This window comes from Hordeum vulgare, chromosome 2H, assembly GCF_904849725.1.
Source record: "Hordeum vulgare subsp. vulgare chromosome 2H, MorexV3_pseudomolecules_assembly, whole genome shotgun sequence".
Lineage (NCBI taxonomy): Eukaryota > Viridiplantae > Streptophyta > Magnoliopsida > Poales > Poaceae > Hordeum > Hordeum vulgare.
In genome coordinates, this window is record NC_058519.1 from 620,671,931 (window position 1) to 620,689,325 (window position 17,395).

A 17,395-nucleotide genomic window follows, 5' to 3' on the forward strand; every position below is an offset into this window, starting at 1 on the left:
CCCGGTTTATCCCAGCCCATTAGTGCTAACAGCTGGTTTGGGGCGTTGGGATTGCTGGCGTTGCTAGGATTAGAAGTTAACTGCACAAATTACGGACGGACTGTGGGCCTCTTCAGGTATTCAGGTACTGTAAGTTGCAGCGGTGGAAAAAACAAAGCTTAATAACCCCCACTACGAACCTGCTCCCTCCCCTGTTTCTTTACCTGAACGCCTCCCCTCGTAGCGCCAATGGTGATTGGCGGTGATTGATCGCAGAGGAAGCAAGACATCACGGCGGCCGGAAAAATCTTCGGTAATCCCCTTCCTTCTTGTATTCGTCTTCTTGTCCTTACTTTTTTCACCAAAGATTGTCTTTGGTTAGGGTTTCTAGGCATGGAAAAAATCTGGTTATTAGGGCGTTTACTTTATGCAGAAAAATAGATTATTTTGTACACCTAATTCGTAATAGTTGTATCAGTCGTTGGTTTGATCAAAAAATCTGTGGCAATGCAGTTTTGTGTTGTCATCATGGATCCTTGGGACAAACTGAATGTGCGGTTTCATTTCGGCAGACAGTTTGTTCGCATTGGGCCTATTTTAGACTATGTTGGTGGAGATGAGGCAATTTCAGAGATTGAAAGGGATAAATTGTCTTTGCCAGAGATAAAAGGCTTTCTTGGTGATCACATACCAGTGAAAGAAAACATGAAGATTCACTTCCTGATGCCTGGTAAAGAACTAGTGGATGGCTTATTATTTTTGTGTAATGATGTTGGTTGTATGAAGATGTCTCAATACATAACTGGTGGAGGAGTGGCTGAGGTCTATGTGGAGTATTTTGGGGAGCAAGATGATGAAAGTGCAAGTGACAGTGGTAGTGATTTTGAGAATGAGATGGGTAATGAGTCAGAAGGAGAGACTGATGTAGAACCAGATGCAATCATAACTGCAGAGGATGATGTGCACATAATTAGTGTGAATCCATCATCATTGACTGTAACAGAAAATGTGGTTGTACCAACCGAGAGTGGTCTTATTACCCAGGTGATTAGCAGCCCTACAGAGCACAATTTCTATAGGAAACAGAGGACTGGAAGTTCACAAGTTCGGGTACGGAGTTCTCAGTTTCAGACACAAAGTTCTCAGGTTCATATATATAGCTCTCAGGTCGTTAATCCAGGAACACATAGTGGTAATGCAGCAGTTCAACAAACACATGAACATGAGGGTGATGACAATGGCTCTGTAGTTTCAGACAGTGAGGAGGATGATAGTGATTATGTGGCAGGAAGTGATGACAGTGGACTAGAAGAGGAATATGTGGAACTAAGGGAACAAGCTAAGGCTTTTAAGAAGAGAATTAGAGATTCAAAGAGATGGGCTCAGAGAAATCCATCTGGTGTTGTTCCAATAGATCTAGTGGCAAATGTCGAAGAAGTGGTAGGAGAAGACCACTTTGACTCAGATGATGAATATTACTCATATGATGAGGACAGTGATCACGAAGGAGTGTTTGTTAGGAGAAAGACTAAGTTCCCAAGGTATAACCCTAAGGTAGATATTCCATTATTCTGCTTAGGAATGGTTTTCAGGAGTAAGGAGCATATGAGAAAGACACTAATAAAATATGGACTTCTGACATTTAGAAATATAAACTTCATGAAGTCAGAAGAAGGAAGGATCAGGGCTAAGTGTGGATGGCCTGGATGTCCCTGGACTATATATGGTGCTTATAGTAGTAGGTGTTCTCGATTTCAGGTGATCACATATGAAGATCAACATGAGTGTGCACCTAACAGAGACAATCACCTTGTCACGGCAAAAGTTATTGCTAGGAGATATGAGCACATCTTAAGAGCCAATCCCACATGGAAAATTGATAGCATTAAAGCCACTGTTCTGAAATATTTCTTTGCTGATGTTTCAACATCAAAGTGCAAGGCTGCTAAAAAGATAGTGTCAGAGAAGCTACTTGCTGGACTGAAAGATGAGTACACCAAGGTGTTTGATTACCAGCTTGAACTACTTAGGAGCAATCCTGGGAGCACAATCCTTGTTGGCTTGAACCCTGAGTACATGGATCAAAATATTTTCCAAAGCTTCTATGTATGCTTCAGTGCTATGAAAAAGGGTTTTAAAGCTTGCAGAAGAGTTATTGGGCTTGATGGATGCTTTTTCAAAGGAGCATGTCAAGGTGAGCTTCTATGTGCTATTGGTAGAGATGCTAATAATCAAATGTATCCGGTAGCTTGGGCAGTAGTGGAGAAAGAAACTAGTGAATCTTGGGCGTGGTTTGTTGGCCTTTTGATAAAGGACTTGGATATTAATGACCAAGGTGAAGGATGGGTGTTCATATCAGATCAACAAAAGGTATGTTGTTCATATGGGTGTTCATTTTGGCATTTTGTTAATTATTTACTTATTAGTGATACCTTGTTAATTACTGGGTTGGTTAGGTTCACCCGCCTTGCCGTCGCGTGTCCTATCTACATTTGTCTTATGTACCTATTGTAATTAATATTTTGCAACTTCTATGTAGGGCCTTATCAGTGCAATGCAAGACTATCTACCGAAGGCACAACATAGAATGTGTGCTAGACACATCTATGCTAAATGGAAAAAAAGTTTAGAGAGCATTCTCTACAAAAGAAATTTTGGACAATTGCCAAGGCTGCAAACAGAGAAGATTTCATGTATAGGAAGGCCAAGTTAGCTCAAGATACACCTGAAGGTGCAAGGGACATAATGAGGATAGAGCCTAAGTGATGGGGTCATAGTCCTAGGGTAGGGTCATAGGCCTGTCCTACAGGTCCTACCCAAGGACTACCCCACACAAGGGACAGGACCTTAAGTATGCCCGACTATATTGAGGTGCCCCCATCATCCAGTCGGTAACGGGCCGAGAATCATCCAGTCGGAGACTAAGACTCGGAGGACACCGGACCTACCGACTGGATACACCCGGTGCGTCGTAACCTCCCTGGAGGGAAACTACCGTACGTTTCCGGGTGCATTAACTAGCATTTATAGCATACGTTACCTGTAACGCATGCATTCAATCGCCACTACTCCACCCTTGAATCAGAACCGATGTGGAGGGCAACGCACTCTATATAAGCCGCCCTCCCCCACTGGTAAAAGGGTTAGAAAAACATTGTACTCCATATTACACTCGGTAACAAGCTCCAAGAGCACTGAGACGTAGGGCTATTACCTCCACCGTAGAGGGGCCTGAACTCATACAACCTCGCCGTAGCTAGGACTCTGCCCATCTCATTCGTACCCTACACATCTACTGTCAGGCTTATACCCACGACAGTTGGCGCCCACCGTGGGGCAGGCGTCTAAGCGACTTCCGGCGAGTTTGCGACTACTTCCTTTCGTCATGTCGTCCGGTGGAGTTTCGAGCATGGGTCACAAGATCCTCTTCGGTGCTCTCTCCTTCGTCGTCGACGATTCGGCGTGGCTTCGGGAGGCACCCCTTGACATCGAGGCGCTTCCCCGTCGCGGGGCCACGCACTTCCGTGCCGGCGCTCGCGGCGTTCTTCTTCTCCAACAATCGGCTCCATTTCCAGATTACACCCTCGTCACTCGCTGCAGTAAGCGGTCCCGCAGTCCGCGTCTCCAACGTTGGGTGCAGCATGCCCGAGCGCGCCAGATCGCATCCTCTCAGGTGGCAGTTCTGGAGTCTGTTGTAGTGGCCCCACGCTCCCAGTGCTCGGACTCGGTTCCGACTGAGCTTCATACCGAGTACGTGGGTCGTGGGCCTGCAGCAGAAGTACACATGGCCAACTCCCATGAAGATCCTCGTCAGGCCGACCGAGGTGAAGTTGGCGAAGCATCCGGTGTGCGTCGTCCCCCTCGTCGTTCCGCCAGCCGACACACTCGGCGGAGCAACGTGGAGGTGTTCCGCACACCTCTCCTCAACCTGGCCGCGGCTGCCCAGATTGCCGATTCCCTCCAGCCGACTGATTCAGAGGCAGGAAGGGGAATCGAACAAATCCGAGCCCTGTTGCGCACGGCGCAGCAGCAGAATTCGGCAGTCTCCCAGTCACACAATCGGATCCACAATAGTTCCGTCCATGCAAACACGCATAGATCGGTCCACAGCCCTGGATCTCATCAGTATCGCCGTCGCTCACGCACCCCTCCGCGGGGTGGGCCCTGCGGGTCCCGGCATCATGATGATCGGCATTCAGTCGGCGACACTTACGACCCAAGACCCGACGCAAGAGGCCGAATCGCTCAGCGAAGAGTCGACAGGGGTCGAGCCCACCGCGATGGCCGCGATATGGACCGTCCTAGTGGAAGCAGGGCCATCGTATCTGGCCCCGAGTGTTTTAGTCGAGCCATCCGCTCGGCTGATATCCCACCCAACTTCCGATTGGCTGCGGGAATCGGTAAATTCTCAGGAGAGTCCAAGCCCGAAACATGGCTAGACGACTACCGAGTGGCGGTCCAGATCGGAGGAGGAGACGACCATGTCGCTATGAAGCACCTCCCTCTGATGCTCGACGGCTCGGCCCGAGCTTGGCTGAACCAGTTGGCCCCCTCAAGCATTTACAGTTGGGCAGATCTAGCCCGAGTGTTCATCAGAACCTTCGAAGGAACGTGCAAGCGCCCTGCAGGTCTTGTGGAGCTTCAGCACTGTGTCCAGAAGCCGAATGAGCCCTTGCGCGACTTCATCCAGCGATGGACGACTCTTTACCACACGGTGGAGAACGTCACCGAGCATCAAGCAGTCTGCGCCTTCAAGGCAGGCGTGCGGTACAGGGAGCTATACTTGAAGTTTGGTCGAACCGGCGACATCTCCATGAGCAAGATGATGGAGATAGCAACTCGCTATGCAAATGGCGAAGAAGAGGACCGCATCCGGAGCGGCAAACACAAGACAGTCCGCGATGCCGACGGAGGTAATACTCGGAAGCAGAAACCGAAGGTTCCGCCCACACCGCAAGCAGAAGCTGCAGCTGTAACCAGCGCCAAATTCAAGGGCAAAGGGAAAGCGCAGTTCACCCCCAAGAAAAAGCCTTTCAACAATCCCATCATGGACCAGCCTTGTCCAATCCATACGAAGATGGATGAGGAAGGTAACCCCATATACGCAAAGCACACCACTCGGCAGTGCCGTCTCCTGATCCAGGGGTTCAGCGAAGGGCAGCCGAGTGAGAAGAATCCTGAACAGGATGAGGAGGACAAGGAGGATCCGTTCCCCCAAGTCCATGCAACCCTCATGATCTTTGCTGACGTCGAAAGCAAGAGTCGACTGAAGCTAGTGAAGAGAGAAGTCAACATCGCCGTTCCGACTGCCCCCAAGTTTCTCAAATGGTCTCAGACTGCGATTACCTTCGATCAGTCGGATCATCCAACACATGTCCCCACCCCAGGAAGGCAGGCTCTGGTCGTCGACCCGGTGGTGGAAGGAGTCCGACTGCGCAAAGTCCTAATGGACGGCGGCAGCGGGTTGAATATTATGTACGCCGACACTCTCAAGGGGATGGGCATTCCGATGTCCAGACTCAGCGAGAGCAATATGCAGTTCCACGGAGTCGTCCCAGGACGGAAGGCCAAATCACTCGGCCAGATCGCATTGGAGGTCATCTTCGGCTCCGACAAGAACTTTCGCAAGGAGAAGCTCACGTTTGAGGTGGTGGAAACCCTGCAATTCTGGGCCGCCCGGCATATGTGAGTTTCATGGCACGACCGTGTTATGTGTACTTGAAGTTGAAAATGCCCGGTCCAAAAGGCGTTATCACCATCACCGGCAACCGCCAGCGAGCCGGGGAGTGTCTGCAAGAGGGGTCGAGGATCGCCGACCAGCAGATGGCTGTACTCGAGCTCGAAGAGTACAAGAAGACAGTCGACCCCGCCGACTTAATGCGCTCAAAGAAGCCAGCTTCTGAGTCCGCGTTCCAGTCAGCGGGAGAGACTAAGAAGGTCAGCATCCACCCGACGGACGAGTCTGCCTCCCCGACGAACATCTCCACCACCCTGGATCCCAAATAGGAAGCCGAGCTCACCCAATTCCTCCGTGAGAACTGGGACATCTTCGCATGGAAGCCATCTGACATGCCGGGTGTACCTAGGGAGTTGGCTGAGCACCGACTGCATGTGGATCCCGCTGCTCGGCCCGTCCGAGAGCGCCTGCGCCGGTCCGCCGCGCACAAGAGGAAGGCAATCGGAGAAGAGGTGGCTAAGCTGCTAGCTGCCAGATTCATTTGCGAGGTTCACCACTCCGAGTGGCTCGCCAATGTAGTCATGGTGCCCAAGAAGGACAAGTCACTCCGAATGTGCATTGACTTCAAGCACCTCAATAAGGTCTGCCCGAAAGACCATTTTCCGCTCCCCCGCATAGATCAAATTGTCGATTCGACTGCGGGGTGCGAGCGTTTATCATTACTTGATGCCTACTCGGGTTATCATCAGATCCGTCTGTATGGTCTCGATGAGTTGAAAACAGCTTTCATCACCCCGTTTGGGTGCTTCTGCTACATCACCATGCCTTTCGGTCTGAAGAATACAGGAGCTACCTTTATGCGCATGATCCAAAAATGTCTCCTCGACCAGATCGGTCGCAATGTGGAGGCATACATGGATGATATCGTAGTCAAGTCCCGCAAAGGTTCCGACCTGCTGACTGACTTGGCAGAAACATTCGCCAACCTTCGTAGGTACGATATCAAGCTAAATCCTGCCAAGTGTTCATTCGGTGTTCCCAGCGGAAAGTTACTCGGTTTCTTCGTTTCCGAACGAGGGATCGATGTTAACCCCGAAAAGATCGGGACCATCGTCTGAATGGAGAGGCCGGTCAGAATACACGATGTTCAACGACTCATAGGTTGCTTAGCAGCTTTGAGCAGGTTCATCAGTCGACTCGGCGAAAAAGCACTTCCTCTGTACCGACTCATGAAGAAATCAGATACCTTCGAGTGGACAGACGAAGCCCAAGTCGCGTTCGATGACCTCAAAGTCCTACTTTCCACCCAGCCGGTTCTTACTGCTCCGCTCAGTAAAGAGCCCCTTCTTCTGTATATCGCGGCTACAAATCAAGTCGTCAGTACTGTTCTTACAGTCGAGCGAGAAGAAGAAGGCAAAGCATACAAAGTTCAGCGGCCAGTGTACTACGTTTCCGAAGTCCTGACACCTTCCAAGCAGAGGTATCCCCATTATCAAAAGCTTATTTATGGGATCTATATGACTGCAAAGAAGGTGGCTCATTATTTCCAAGACCACTCGGTATCTGTCGTTTGTGATGCTCCGTTGTCGGAAATTCTCCACAATCGGGACGCATCAGGCCGAGTGGCGAAGTGGGCGATGGAGATGCTGTACTGCGACATCAAGTTCGAGGCCAAGAAAGCTATTAAGTCTCAAGCCCTGGCTGACTTTATAGCAGAATGGGTAGAACAACAGCAACCGACTCACATCTACTCGGCTCATTGGACAATGTTCTTCGATGGGTCTAAGATGTTGAATGGATCCGGCGCTGGTGTTGTGATCGTATCACCAAAGGGTGACAAGTTCAAGTATGTGCTTCAGATACACTTTGATTCCTTTAACAATGAGGCAGAGTATGAAGCTCTCCTCTACGGACTGCGCATGGCCATCTCACTCGGCGTTCGTCGCCTGATGGTCTACGGCGATTCAGACTTGGTGGTCAACCAAGTGATGAAAGAGTGGGACGTAAGGAACCCCACTATGACAACCTACTACAATGCAGTCAGGAAGCTGGAGAAGAAGTTTGAAGGTCTAGAACTTCATCATGTTCCAAGACTGAAGAACCAAGCGGCGGACGAGTTGGCGAAGCTCGGATCCACTCGGAGACCCGTCCCGAGTGATGTCTGCCTCGAGCACCTCCATCTTCCTTCAGTCAAAGAAGATCCCTTCACGGAAGAGCCAGTACAACCCAAGAGCGCAACAGACCCGACTGAAGTCGATGTGCCTGCTATGGTTGATCTGGTCACAGAGATTCTGGTAATCATTCCCGATTGGACTGTGCCGATTATGGCATATATCCTAACGCAAGAACTTCCAGAAGATGAAGTTCAAGCCCGACAAATAGTTTGCAGGTCGAAGGCGTTCACTGTCATTGACGGTCAATTGTATAAGGAGAGTGTTTCAGGCGTTCTCCAATGTTGCATTTCCCCAGAGGAAGGGCAGTTGATCCTAGAGGATATCCACTCGGGAACCTGCAGCCATCATGCTTCTTCAAGAGCAATCGTCGCCAAGGCGTTCAGGGCTGGATTCTTCTGGCTGCAGGCTAACGAAATGGCCAAAGCTATGGTCGATCGATGCGAAGGCTGTCAGTTCTACTCCAACAAGTCCCACAAGCCAACATCTGCACTAAAGACAATCCCACTTGTGTGGCCGTTTGCAGTTTGGGGATTAGACACAGTCGGACCATTCAAGACAGGCCAAGGAGGCTACACACATCTGTTGGTGACAGTCGACAAGTTTACAAAGTGGATAGAAGCCAAGCCCATCAAGAAACTCGACGCCTCCACAGCCGTGAAGTTTGTCAGAGACATCATCTCCAGATTCTGAGTGCCTCACAGCATAATCACGGACAATGGGACAAACTTCGACTCGGACAGATTCAAAGGTTTCTGCGCGAGTCAAGGTATCCGTGTGGATTTTGCTTCCGTAGCACATCTGCAATCCAATGGACAAGCTGAGCGTGCAAATGGACTTATCCTTCAAGGTTTGAAGCCTCGACTCTTGCGAGAGATAGGACATGCTGCTGGTGCATGGGTAACAGAGTTACCTTCAGTACTTTGGGGCCTCCGCACCACTCCGAACAGATCAACAGGGCGATCACCGTTCTTCCTCGTCTATGGAGCAGAAGCGGTCCTTCCGAGTGACCTGCTTCACAATGCCCCGCGAGTCGAACTCTTCTCCGAAGCCGAAGCAGAACAAGCAAGGCAAGATGGAGTCGATCTTCTAGAGGAGGAGCGCGAGATGGCACTTACTCGCTCAACAATTTATCAGCAAGATCTGCGACGTTTTCATGCACGACATGTCAGAAGCCGCACGTTCCAGGCTGGCGATTTGGTGCTCCGAGTGGATCAGCAAAGACCACACAAGTTGGCTCCGGCCTGGGAAGGTCCTTTCATCATTTCAAAGGTGCTGAACAATGGGGCATACAGACTCTACAACATTCAGAAGGAGACCGATGAACCCCGCGCTTGGAATGGAGACCCCCTCAAGCGTTTTTATACGTGATCGCCGACTGAAGCAGTGTAACGAACAAGTTTTGGAGAAATAATATACAGCAGATTCAATTTCTTTTGCAGATTCAGAGTTCTTCCGTGGTTGCAGACTACGGTCACACAAAAAAAAAACTTAGTTGCGATCCCGAATCGCCTAAGTAACACCTTCCTTCGAGTGTGCACTTCACGTCGCACTCGGGGACTTAGCTGCATCCTGCATCGCCTAAGTATTAACTTCTCCGAGTGTGCACTTTACGTCGCACTCGGGGACTTAGCTGCGATCCTGCATCGCCTAAGTATTAACTTCTCCGAGCATGCACTTTACGTCGCACTCGGGGACTTAGCTACGATCACGCATCGCCTAAGTATTAACTTCCTCCGAGTGTGCACTTCACGTCGCACTCGGGGACTTAGCTTCGATCCTGCATCGCCTAAGTATTAACTTCTCCGAGTGTGCACTTTATGTCGCACTCGGTGACTTAGCTGCGATCCTGCATCGCCTAAGTATTAACTTCTCCGAGTGTGCGCTTTACGTCGCACTCGGGAACTTAGCTGCGATCCTGCATCGCCTAAGTATTAACTTCTCCGAGTGTGCACTTTACGTCGCACTCGGGGACTTAGCTGCGATCACGCATCGCCTAAGTATTAACTTCCTCCGAGTGTGCACTTCACGTCGCACTCGGGGACTTAGCTGCGATCCTGCATCGCCTAAGTATTAACTTCTCCGAGTGTGCACTTTACGTCGCACTCGGGGACTTAGCTGCGATCCTGCATCGCCTAAGTATTAACTTCTCCGAGTGTGCGCTTTACGTCGCACTCGGGGACTTAGCTGCGATCCTGCATCGCCTAAGTATTAACTTCTCCGAGTGTGCACTTTACGTCGCACTCGGGGACTTAGTTGCGATCACGCATCGCCTAAGTATTAACTTCCTCCGAGTGTGCACTTCACGTCGCACTCGAGGACTTAGCTGCGATCCTGCATTGCCTAAGTATTAACTTCTCCGAGTGTGCACTTTACGTCGCACTCGGGGACTTAGCTGCGATCCTGCATCGCCTAAGTATTAACTTCTCCGAGTGTGCGCTTTACGTCGCACTCGGGGACTTAGCTGCGATCATGCATCGCCTAAGTATTAACTTCTCCGAGTGTGCACTTTACGTCGCACTCGGGGACTTAGCTGCGATCACGCATCGCCTAAGTATTAACTTCCTCCGAGTGTGCACTTTACGTCGCACTCGGGGACTTAGCTGCGATCCTGCATTGCCTAAGTATTAACTTCTCCGAGTATGCACTTTACGTCGCACTCGGGGACTTAGCTGCGATCCTGCATCGCCTAAGTATTAACTTCTCCGAGTGTGCACTTTACGTCGCACTCGGGGACTTAGCTGCGATCCTGCATCGCCTAAGTATTAACTTCTCCGAGTGTGCACTTTACGTCGCACTCGGGGACTTAGCTGCGATCACGCATCGCCTAAGTATTAACTTTCTCCGAGTGTGCAATTTACGTCACACTCGGGGACTTAGCTGCGATCACGCATCGCCTAAGTACTAATCTTCCTTCGAGTGTGCACTTCACGTCACACTCGAGGACTTCGCTGCGATCCTGCATCGCCTAAGTATTAACTTCCTCCGAGTGTGCACTTTACGTCACACTCGGCGACTTAGCTGCGATCACGCATCGCCTAAGTATTAACTTCCTCCGAGTGTGCACTTTACGTCACACTCGGGGACTTAGCTGCGATCACGCATCGCCTAAGTATTAACTTCCTCCGAGTGTGCACTTTACGTCACACTCGGGGACTTAGCTGCGATCACGCATCGCCTAAGTATTAACTTCCTCCGAGTGTGCAATTTACGTCACACTCGGGGACTTAGCTGCGATCACGCATCGCCTAAGTACTAATCTTCCTTCGAGTGTGCACTTCACGTCACACTCGAGGACTTAGCTGCGATCCTGCATCGCCTAAGTACTAATCGCTCCTCCGAGTGTGCTCTATACGTTACACTCGGGAACTTAGCACTGATCATGAATCACCTAAGCCCTAATATTCTACGAGTACACATTAAGTGTTCAACTCCAAACAGCATTCAAGCAAAAGAATAAGTGTTTTCGTTGTGACTCCAACAGTCTAGAAACGATAACAGACTCGGTGCGGATCAAGCTTACCCGCACCGATCTAAAAGTATGACGGCCAACAGAAGTGGCCAGAATATCTTACAGGCAAACACTCGGCATACCGAGCATAACATCTGATTACGCGTCAGCTGGGCCGGCGTCAAGACTAGAGGACTCCACAAAAGTGTCCAAGTCAATTCCCTCAGCAATGCGGGTGGCAGTCTCGAGGAACGTCTCCATGAAGTCTTCGAATTGAAGTTTCTTCGTGTTGGCGACCTTCAACGCTTTCAGCTTATCTTCCCGCACCTCCTTGCAATGGACTCGGACCAAAGACAGCGCAACATCAGCACCGCACCGCGCTGCCAATTTCTTCCAAGATTGCACTTGGCTCGGCACCTCCTCCAGTCGGCTCGTTAGGGTCTCCATCTCCTCCCGCGACTCGTCTTCCGGCCAAAGTTCCTTGTTAATTCGGCCAACGACTTCTCTCAGTCGACCGACGAAAGGACCTACTTTGCTAGCGCGGATTTGTGCTCGAAGCAGATCCCGATTGGCGTCCTCACCGAGTGGAACTTTGTCCTTAACACACCGTTCCACAGCCGCCGTTTCAGCTTCAGGGTCTCCGCAAAACTCTGCCACCAACAAGCAAGCAGGCAATGAAAACCGAATGTATGGCACACGATAAAGCCACTCGACAAAGCATAAGACTTACCAGCCAGACAAGTCATCATTTGCTCAGCCCAGTCGGTGATATACTTCTCTTGAGCTATGCACCTTCTGTTCAGGACGCCCATCTGATTATGCAGATCGGTCCTATTTTCCTCATCATCTGCGTCTCCGCCGTCAATACCCTGTTTGCCTCCCGAGCTTCTTCCAAGGACTTTTCTCGCGCTTCCAGAGCGTCCTTCATACCAGCCATGGCAAGCATTGCAGCTTCCAGTTCACCAGCATATTGATTCCTCTCCGCTCTGAGGGCTTCATAAGAAGTTCCCGTATCACAAGTTTTCTACAACACGAAACAAAAGGTTATCAGCAACTTTCTCAATACACACTACGTTCTTCAGACCCCTGCCGACGCAAGCAGTCGACAGCGGTCTCGGGGACTACACCCAGTGGGTTCACTAAGAGTGACCCCACTGGCATGCACCTCAAGCAGGTCTACCCTATTGAGGTGCACGTTTTCACCTACGCCTCCGAGGCTAAAGCTACTCCACCTGTGTGCAGTTTACTCTAGAGACTCTTACCGCAAGAGTGCTCCGACTGCAGTAAATACTCGCACTCGGAAATCTTGTCTACGGACACGATAAACATAAAGGCCAAACGTATAAAGACAACTGTCGGTGCAAGCACTCGACAGAAGTCTCGGGGACTACACCCACTGGGTTCACTCGGAGTGAACCCATTGCAAACAACAGACAACACCCACTGGGTTACAGAAGAAAAGTAAGTACTTACTAGGTTACTTACTCGGATGTCATCGCGCAGCTCCAAGCTCTGCTGATATAAAGCTGCAGCGGAGTCATAAACCCTCTTGGCCTCTCCGGCCATCAGCTTCGCTTGAACCATGGTCCCCTTGACCGCTCCCACCTGCTCCTCCGGGACACACCGAATGTTGAATTCGGCGTTCGACGAACCGGGAATCAGGGGGAGATCCTAGTTCATCCCAAGGTTCGCCCCAGTAGGTTCCTCACCCGTCGGCGCCGGTGCAGTCGGCGGAGGCACTTCGTTTGGTATAGCGTCGGCGGCAGGGGCGGCGGCAGGAGGAGCAGCCTCAGGGACAGGCTCTTCGACGGGCTCCGCGGTCGGGTCAGCCTGAGGGACAGGCTCTCCCCCCTGACAAGCCGAATAACGCAGTGCTTCAGAAGAAGAAAGAGGTGGCGCAGTCTGCAGGAATAAAATACCCGACTCTCCCACAACGTACCTGGCTGTGATGAAACGACATTGTTCGCGTCCATGGGGTCGTCCCCTTGGCGAGCCGGCGAGGTCGCAGAAGTGGCAACCCTGTCGAGTGAAGACCATTCTACTTGTAAAACAAGAGTTCACTCGGTCAACAGAAAGGACCGAAAACTAGATTCGCTTACGTGGAGGTGACGGGGATGGCCACCCTCATCCGCGGCAGAGCCTTCCGAGGTTTGGACCCGCTCGATTTGGGCGCCTTGGAGGACTGGCCCGCAGGTTCAGCGGCTGCGTCCCTGGCTCTTTTGGTACCTCGAACACTCGGTGCAGCCGGGGAAGCAGGCGGGGCACTTGGCGACACGGGGGGAACTGAAGGGACGGCAAACTCTTGCCGACGCCTATTTCGATGCTCTGGCCGCGGAGGCGGCGAGTCTGCCTCTTCATCCTTTTCCTCTTCCTCGCTGTTTTCCTCCTCCGACTCTCCGCTGTCGAAGATGTATTCGTTGCTCTCCACGCTTCCCTCCTGGCTGCCTTCTTCATCTTCCTCCTCTAGTTTCCCGCTCGAGACGGGGGAGAACCAGTTAGTCCACGCCTGCATGAATTTCAGTCGGAAACGTTAAGCATCACGCGGAGATATAAATGAGTTGCTGAAATCAAGGCAGTTCAACGCACTCGGCTAATGCTACTCACCTGATTCGGTGGAGGGTTGTCCGCACCGTAAGGCGTCACTCGGCGGGCCCCCTTGGGATTCTCACAGGGACCCGTGATTTGGAGCACCCTTGAGGTCACCTTCTCCTCGAGAATGCCCTCCACGTTGGTCCGAGTGGAGTCCTCGGGTCCTGCATAGTGCCACATAGCGTGGTGGCAGGCTTGCACGGGCTGGATTCGCCGACCGATGAAGACTTCCAGCAAGTCCATCCCAGTGATCCCCCTCCTAACAACATCCGCAAGTGCCTCAACCAAAGGCTGGATGTCTTTCTTCTCCGCTTTCGAGAGAGCGAGTTGCTTGGGCGGAGCAGGGCGGTCTAGACTGAATGGAGGCAGCCCAGTCGACGCGTTCGGACAGGCTATGTCCTGGCAGTAGAACCACGTCGACTGCCAGTTCCTAACCGACTCACTCAACTGCAGAGCAAGGTAAATACTCCGATTCTTCTTTTGAAACCCTAAACCCCCACAGAGCTGGAGGAGATGCGTCTTGTCATCCGATTGACTAAGACGTTTTATGGTTTGGGAGCGGACGGAAAAGATGTGTTTGAATAAACCTCAATGGGGAGGACAACCAATAAAGCATTCGCACAAGACAATGAATGCTGAAAGGTGGGCGATGACGTTCAGAGGAAAATGATGGAGTTGTGCACCAAAATGATTCATGATACCCTTGAAGAAAGGGTGGGGGGCAGAGAGAAACCTCGGTGAACGTGGCTGAGGAGCAAGACGCGCTCCCCCTCCCGTGGCGCCGGCTCAACCTCGTCGTCCGCCGGCAACCTCCAAGACTTATGCACGAGCTGGCCGTGCTCTACCAGCTCCAGCAGGTCCCCCTCCGTCACTGTGGAAGGGAGAAAGTCTCCCTGGATCCATCCCGCTGGCAATGGCCGCTGCCGTCGCTGAGCAATCGTCACCTTGCCCTTCTTCTTCCTTGCCTCCATCTTGCTGGTTTGGCCCTTGGTCATGGCGGCGATGGCGAGCTTTCGAGAAGGATGGTAAGGGAAAGGTGTATGAGCGCAAGAGGTGGCGAGGAAGACGGAGCAAGCAAGAGCAGAGGATTCGGCGAGCGTAACCGAAGGGTCTCGTCGGCCAGAGTTAAATAGAACACCGACTGGGTCGCTGGCGAGCGGGCCCGAAATCTTATCCGCCCAACCAGCCGCGGCGATATCGGCGGAAGAGTTGAAGGCGCGAGGATCGAGGAGTCAGGCGCTACTCGAGCGCGCTGACGTCGCCCCCGCTAAGCGCGCGGAACCCGAAATTTGAGATCCCGGAAAATCCGCCGTTGTCAGTTGACCGGTCGTGTCAAAAGATGCCGCGAAGGCACTCGGTTCCCGACAGTCCGTTCCGCAAAACACATTCACTCGGATCATTGGCCAGGAGAGATAGAATGGATAGAGGCAAGCAACGCCCAAGCCGAACCTAGTCCAGTCGGATCTGAGCATCGAGCACTGCTTTGACGTTTCAACCCCAATCCATTCGGGGACTAATGATGGGGTCATAGTCCTAGGGTAGGGTCATAGGCCTGTCCTACAGGTCCTACCCAAGGACTACCCCACGCAAGGGACAGGACCTTAAGTATGCCCGACTATATTGAGGTGCCCCCATCATCCAGTCGGTAACGGGCCCAGAATCATCCAGTCGGAGACTAAGACTCGGAGGACACCGGACCTACCGACTGGATACACTCGGTGCGTCGTAACCTCCCTGGAGGGAAACTGCCGTACGTTTCCGGGTGCATTAACTAGCATTTATAGCATACGTTACCTGTAACGCATGCATTCAATCGCCACTACTCCACCCTTGAATCAGAACCGTTGTGGAGGGCAACGCACTCTATATAAGCCGCCCTCCCCCACTGGTAAAAGGGTTAGAAAAACATTGTACTCCATATTACACTCGGTAACAAGCTCCAAGAGCACTGAGACGTAGGGCTATTACCTCCACCGTAGAGGGGCCTGAACTCATACAACCTCGCCGTAGCTAGGACTCTGCCCATCTCATTCGTACCCTACACATCTACTGTCAGGCTTATACCCACGACACTAAGCATTGGGCAAGAGCATTTTTCCTATCGGGTCCCTTTGTGCCTCGGTGGATAACAATCTATGTGAGTCCTTCAACAATGCTATAGTTGAGGCTAGATTCTATCCTATCATCTCTATGCTAGAGAAGATTAGACACAAGATGACACTTAGAGTCCAAGAAAATAGGAGCAAAAGTGAAAAGTGGACATCTAGTGATATATGCCCAAACATTTTCAAGAAGCTTAAAGTGGCCATCAAAATGACTCAGTTTTGTGATGTGCTCTGGAATGGCAAGGAAGCTTTTGAGGTGAAACACGTTAGTGGCAGAGGGAGGAGCTATACAGTGAACTTGGACAAATGGACTTGCTCTTGTGGTTACTTTTAGCTCGCAGGGATGCCTTGTTGCCATGCCATCAGTGCCATATACAAGAGTGGAAGAAGCATAGCTGACTTCATTCACAAATGCTATTCGGTTGAGCAATTTAAGAACATATATGAACACTGCTTGGAGCCAGTAGAAGGACAAGAGAGATGGCCTATCTCTGAAAAACCTAGACCACAAGCACCTGGGTATGTGAGTATGCCAGGTAGGCCTCGAAAGAATGACAGGAAGAGGGAAGAGGGAGAAGTACCAAAAGGAAAGAAAATGTCAAAGCATGGCACTAAAATTACTTGTAGCATGTGTGGCCACAAGGGGCACAACAAGGCGGGTTGCAACAATAATCCTGAAAAGGGGAGGAAGAAGAATGCATTCCTGAAGAAAACAGAGAGGAAAATGAAGTCATTTGAGGTAAATACAAGTTCACTCTCTTGTTTCAAATGGTTTTGCCTTTTTTTAATTACTTGTGCATTCACATGCTTATGTACTGTCATATTTTTTAACAGCAAGCAAACATTGATGCTCAAATCAGAGCAAGCCAGCAAGCTAAGAGCATAGGAGAAGTTCAAGCACAAGCAGGAACAAATGGTCGGAAGAGAAAGGCTACAAAAAAACAGAACTGATATGATGGAGTAGTGATTTTCTGTTAGCATATTATTGAACTGCTATGTACTTTTGTTTTTGTCACTCTCGACTAGTGATTTTACAAGTTATGTCACTCTGGTTATGTTCTTTTGCAGGTTATGTCACTCTGTTAGCATATTAATCAATTGCTTGTTAATTTGGCTTATTCATACTGTGTTTTTGTAAGCTGAAATGTCATATATGCTGTTGAGAACATGTTCATATATTTTCACAAATTTACTAACTGTTTATGTGATATCTTATGAGTAACATATCACATAAATAGCACTTCATGTTGCTTTCTCAAGTTGGACACTGCTTTTCTCTCCAAACTATCACATCTTCCATAATTGCTTTAATCTCTACATTCTTCTCCAGAACTAGTTGTCTCAGTGCATCCTCTGTTCCAATTGTCTGCCCTGTTCCATCCATGGTTGCCAGCCATCATCACCTGCAACTTCAAACCTCCTG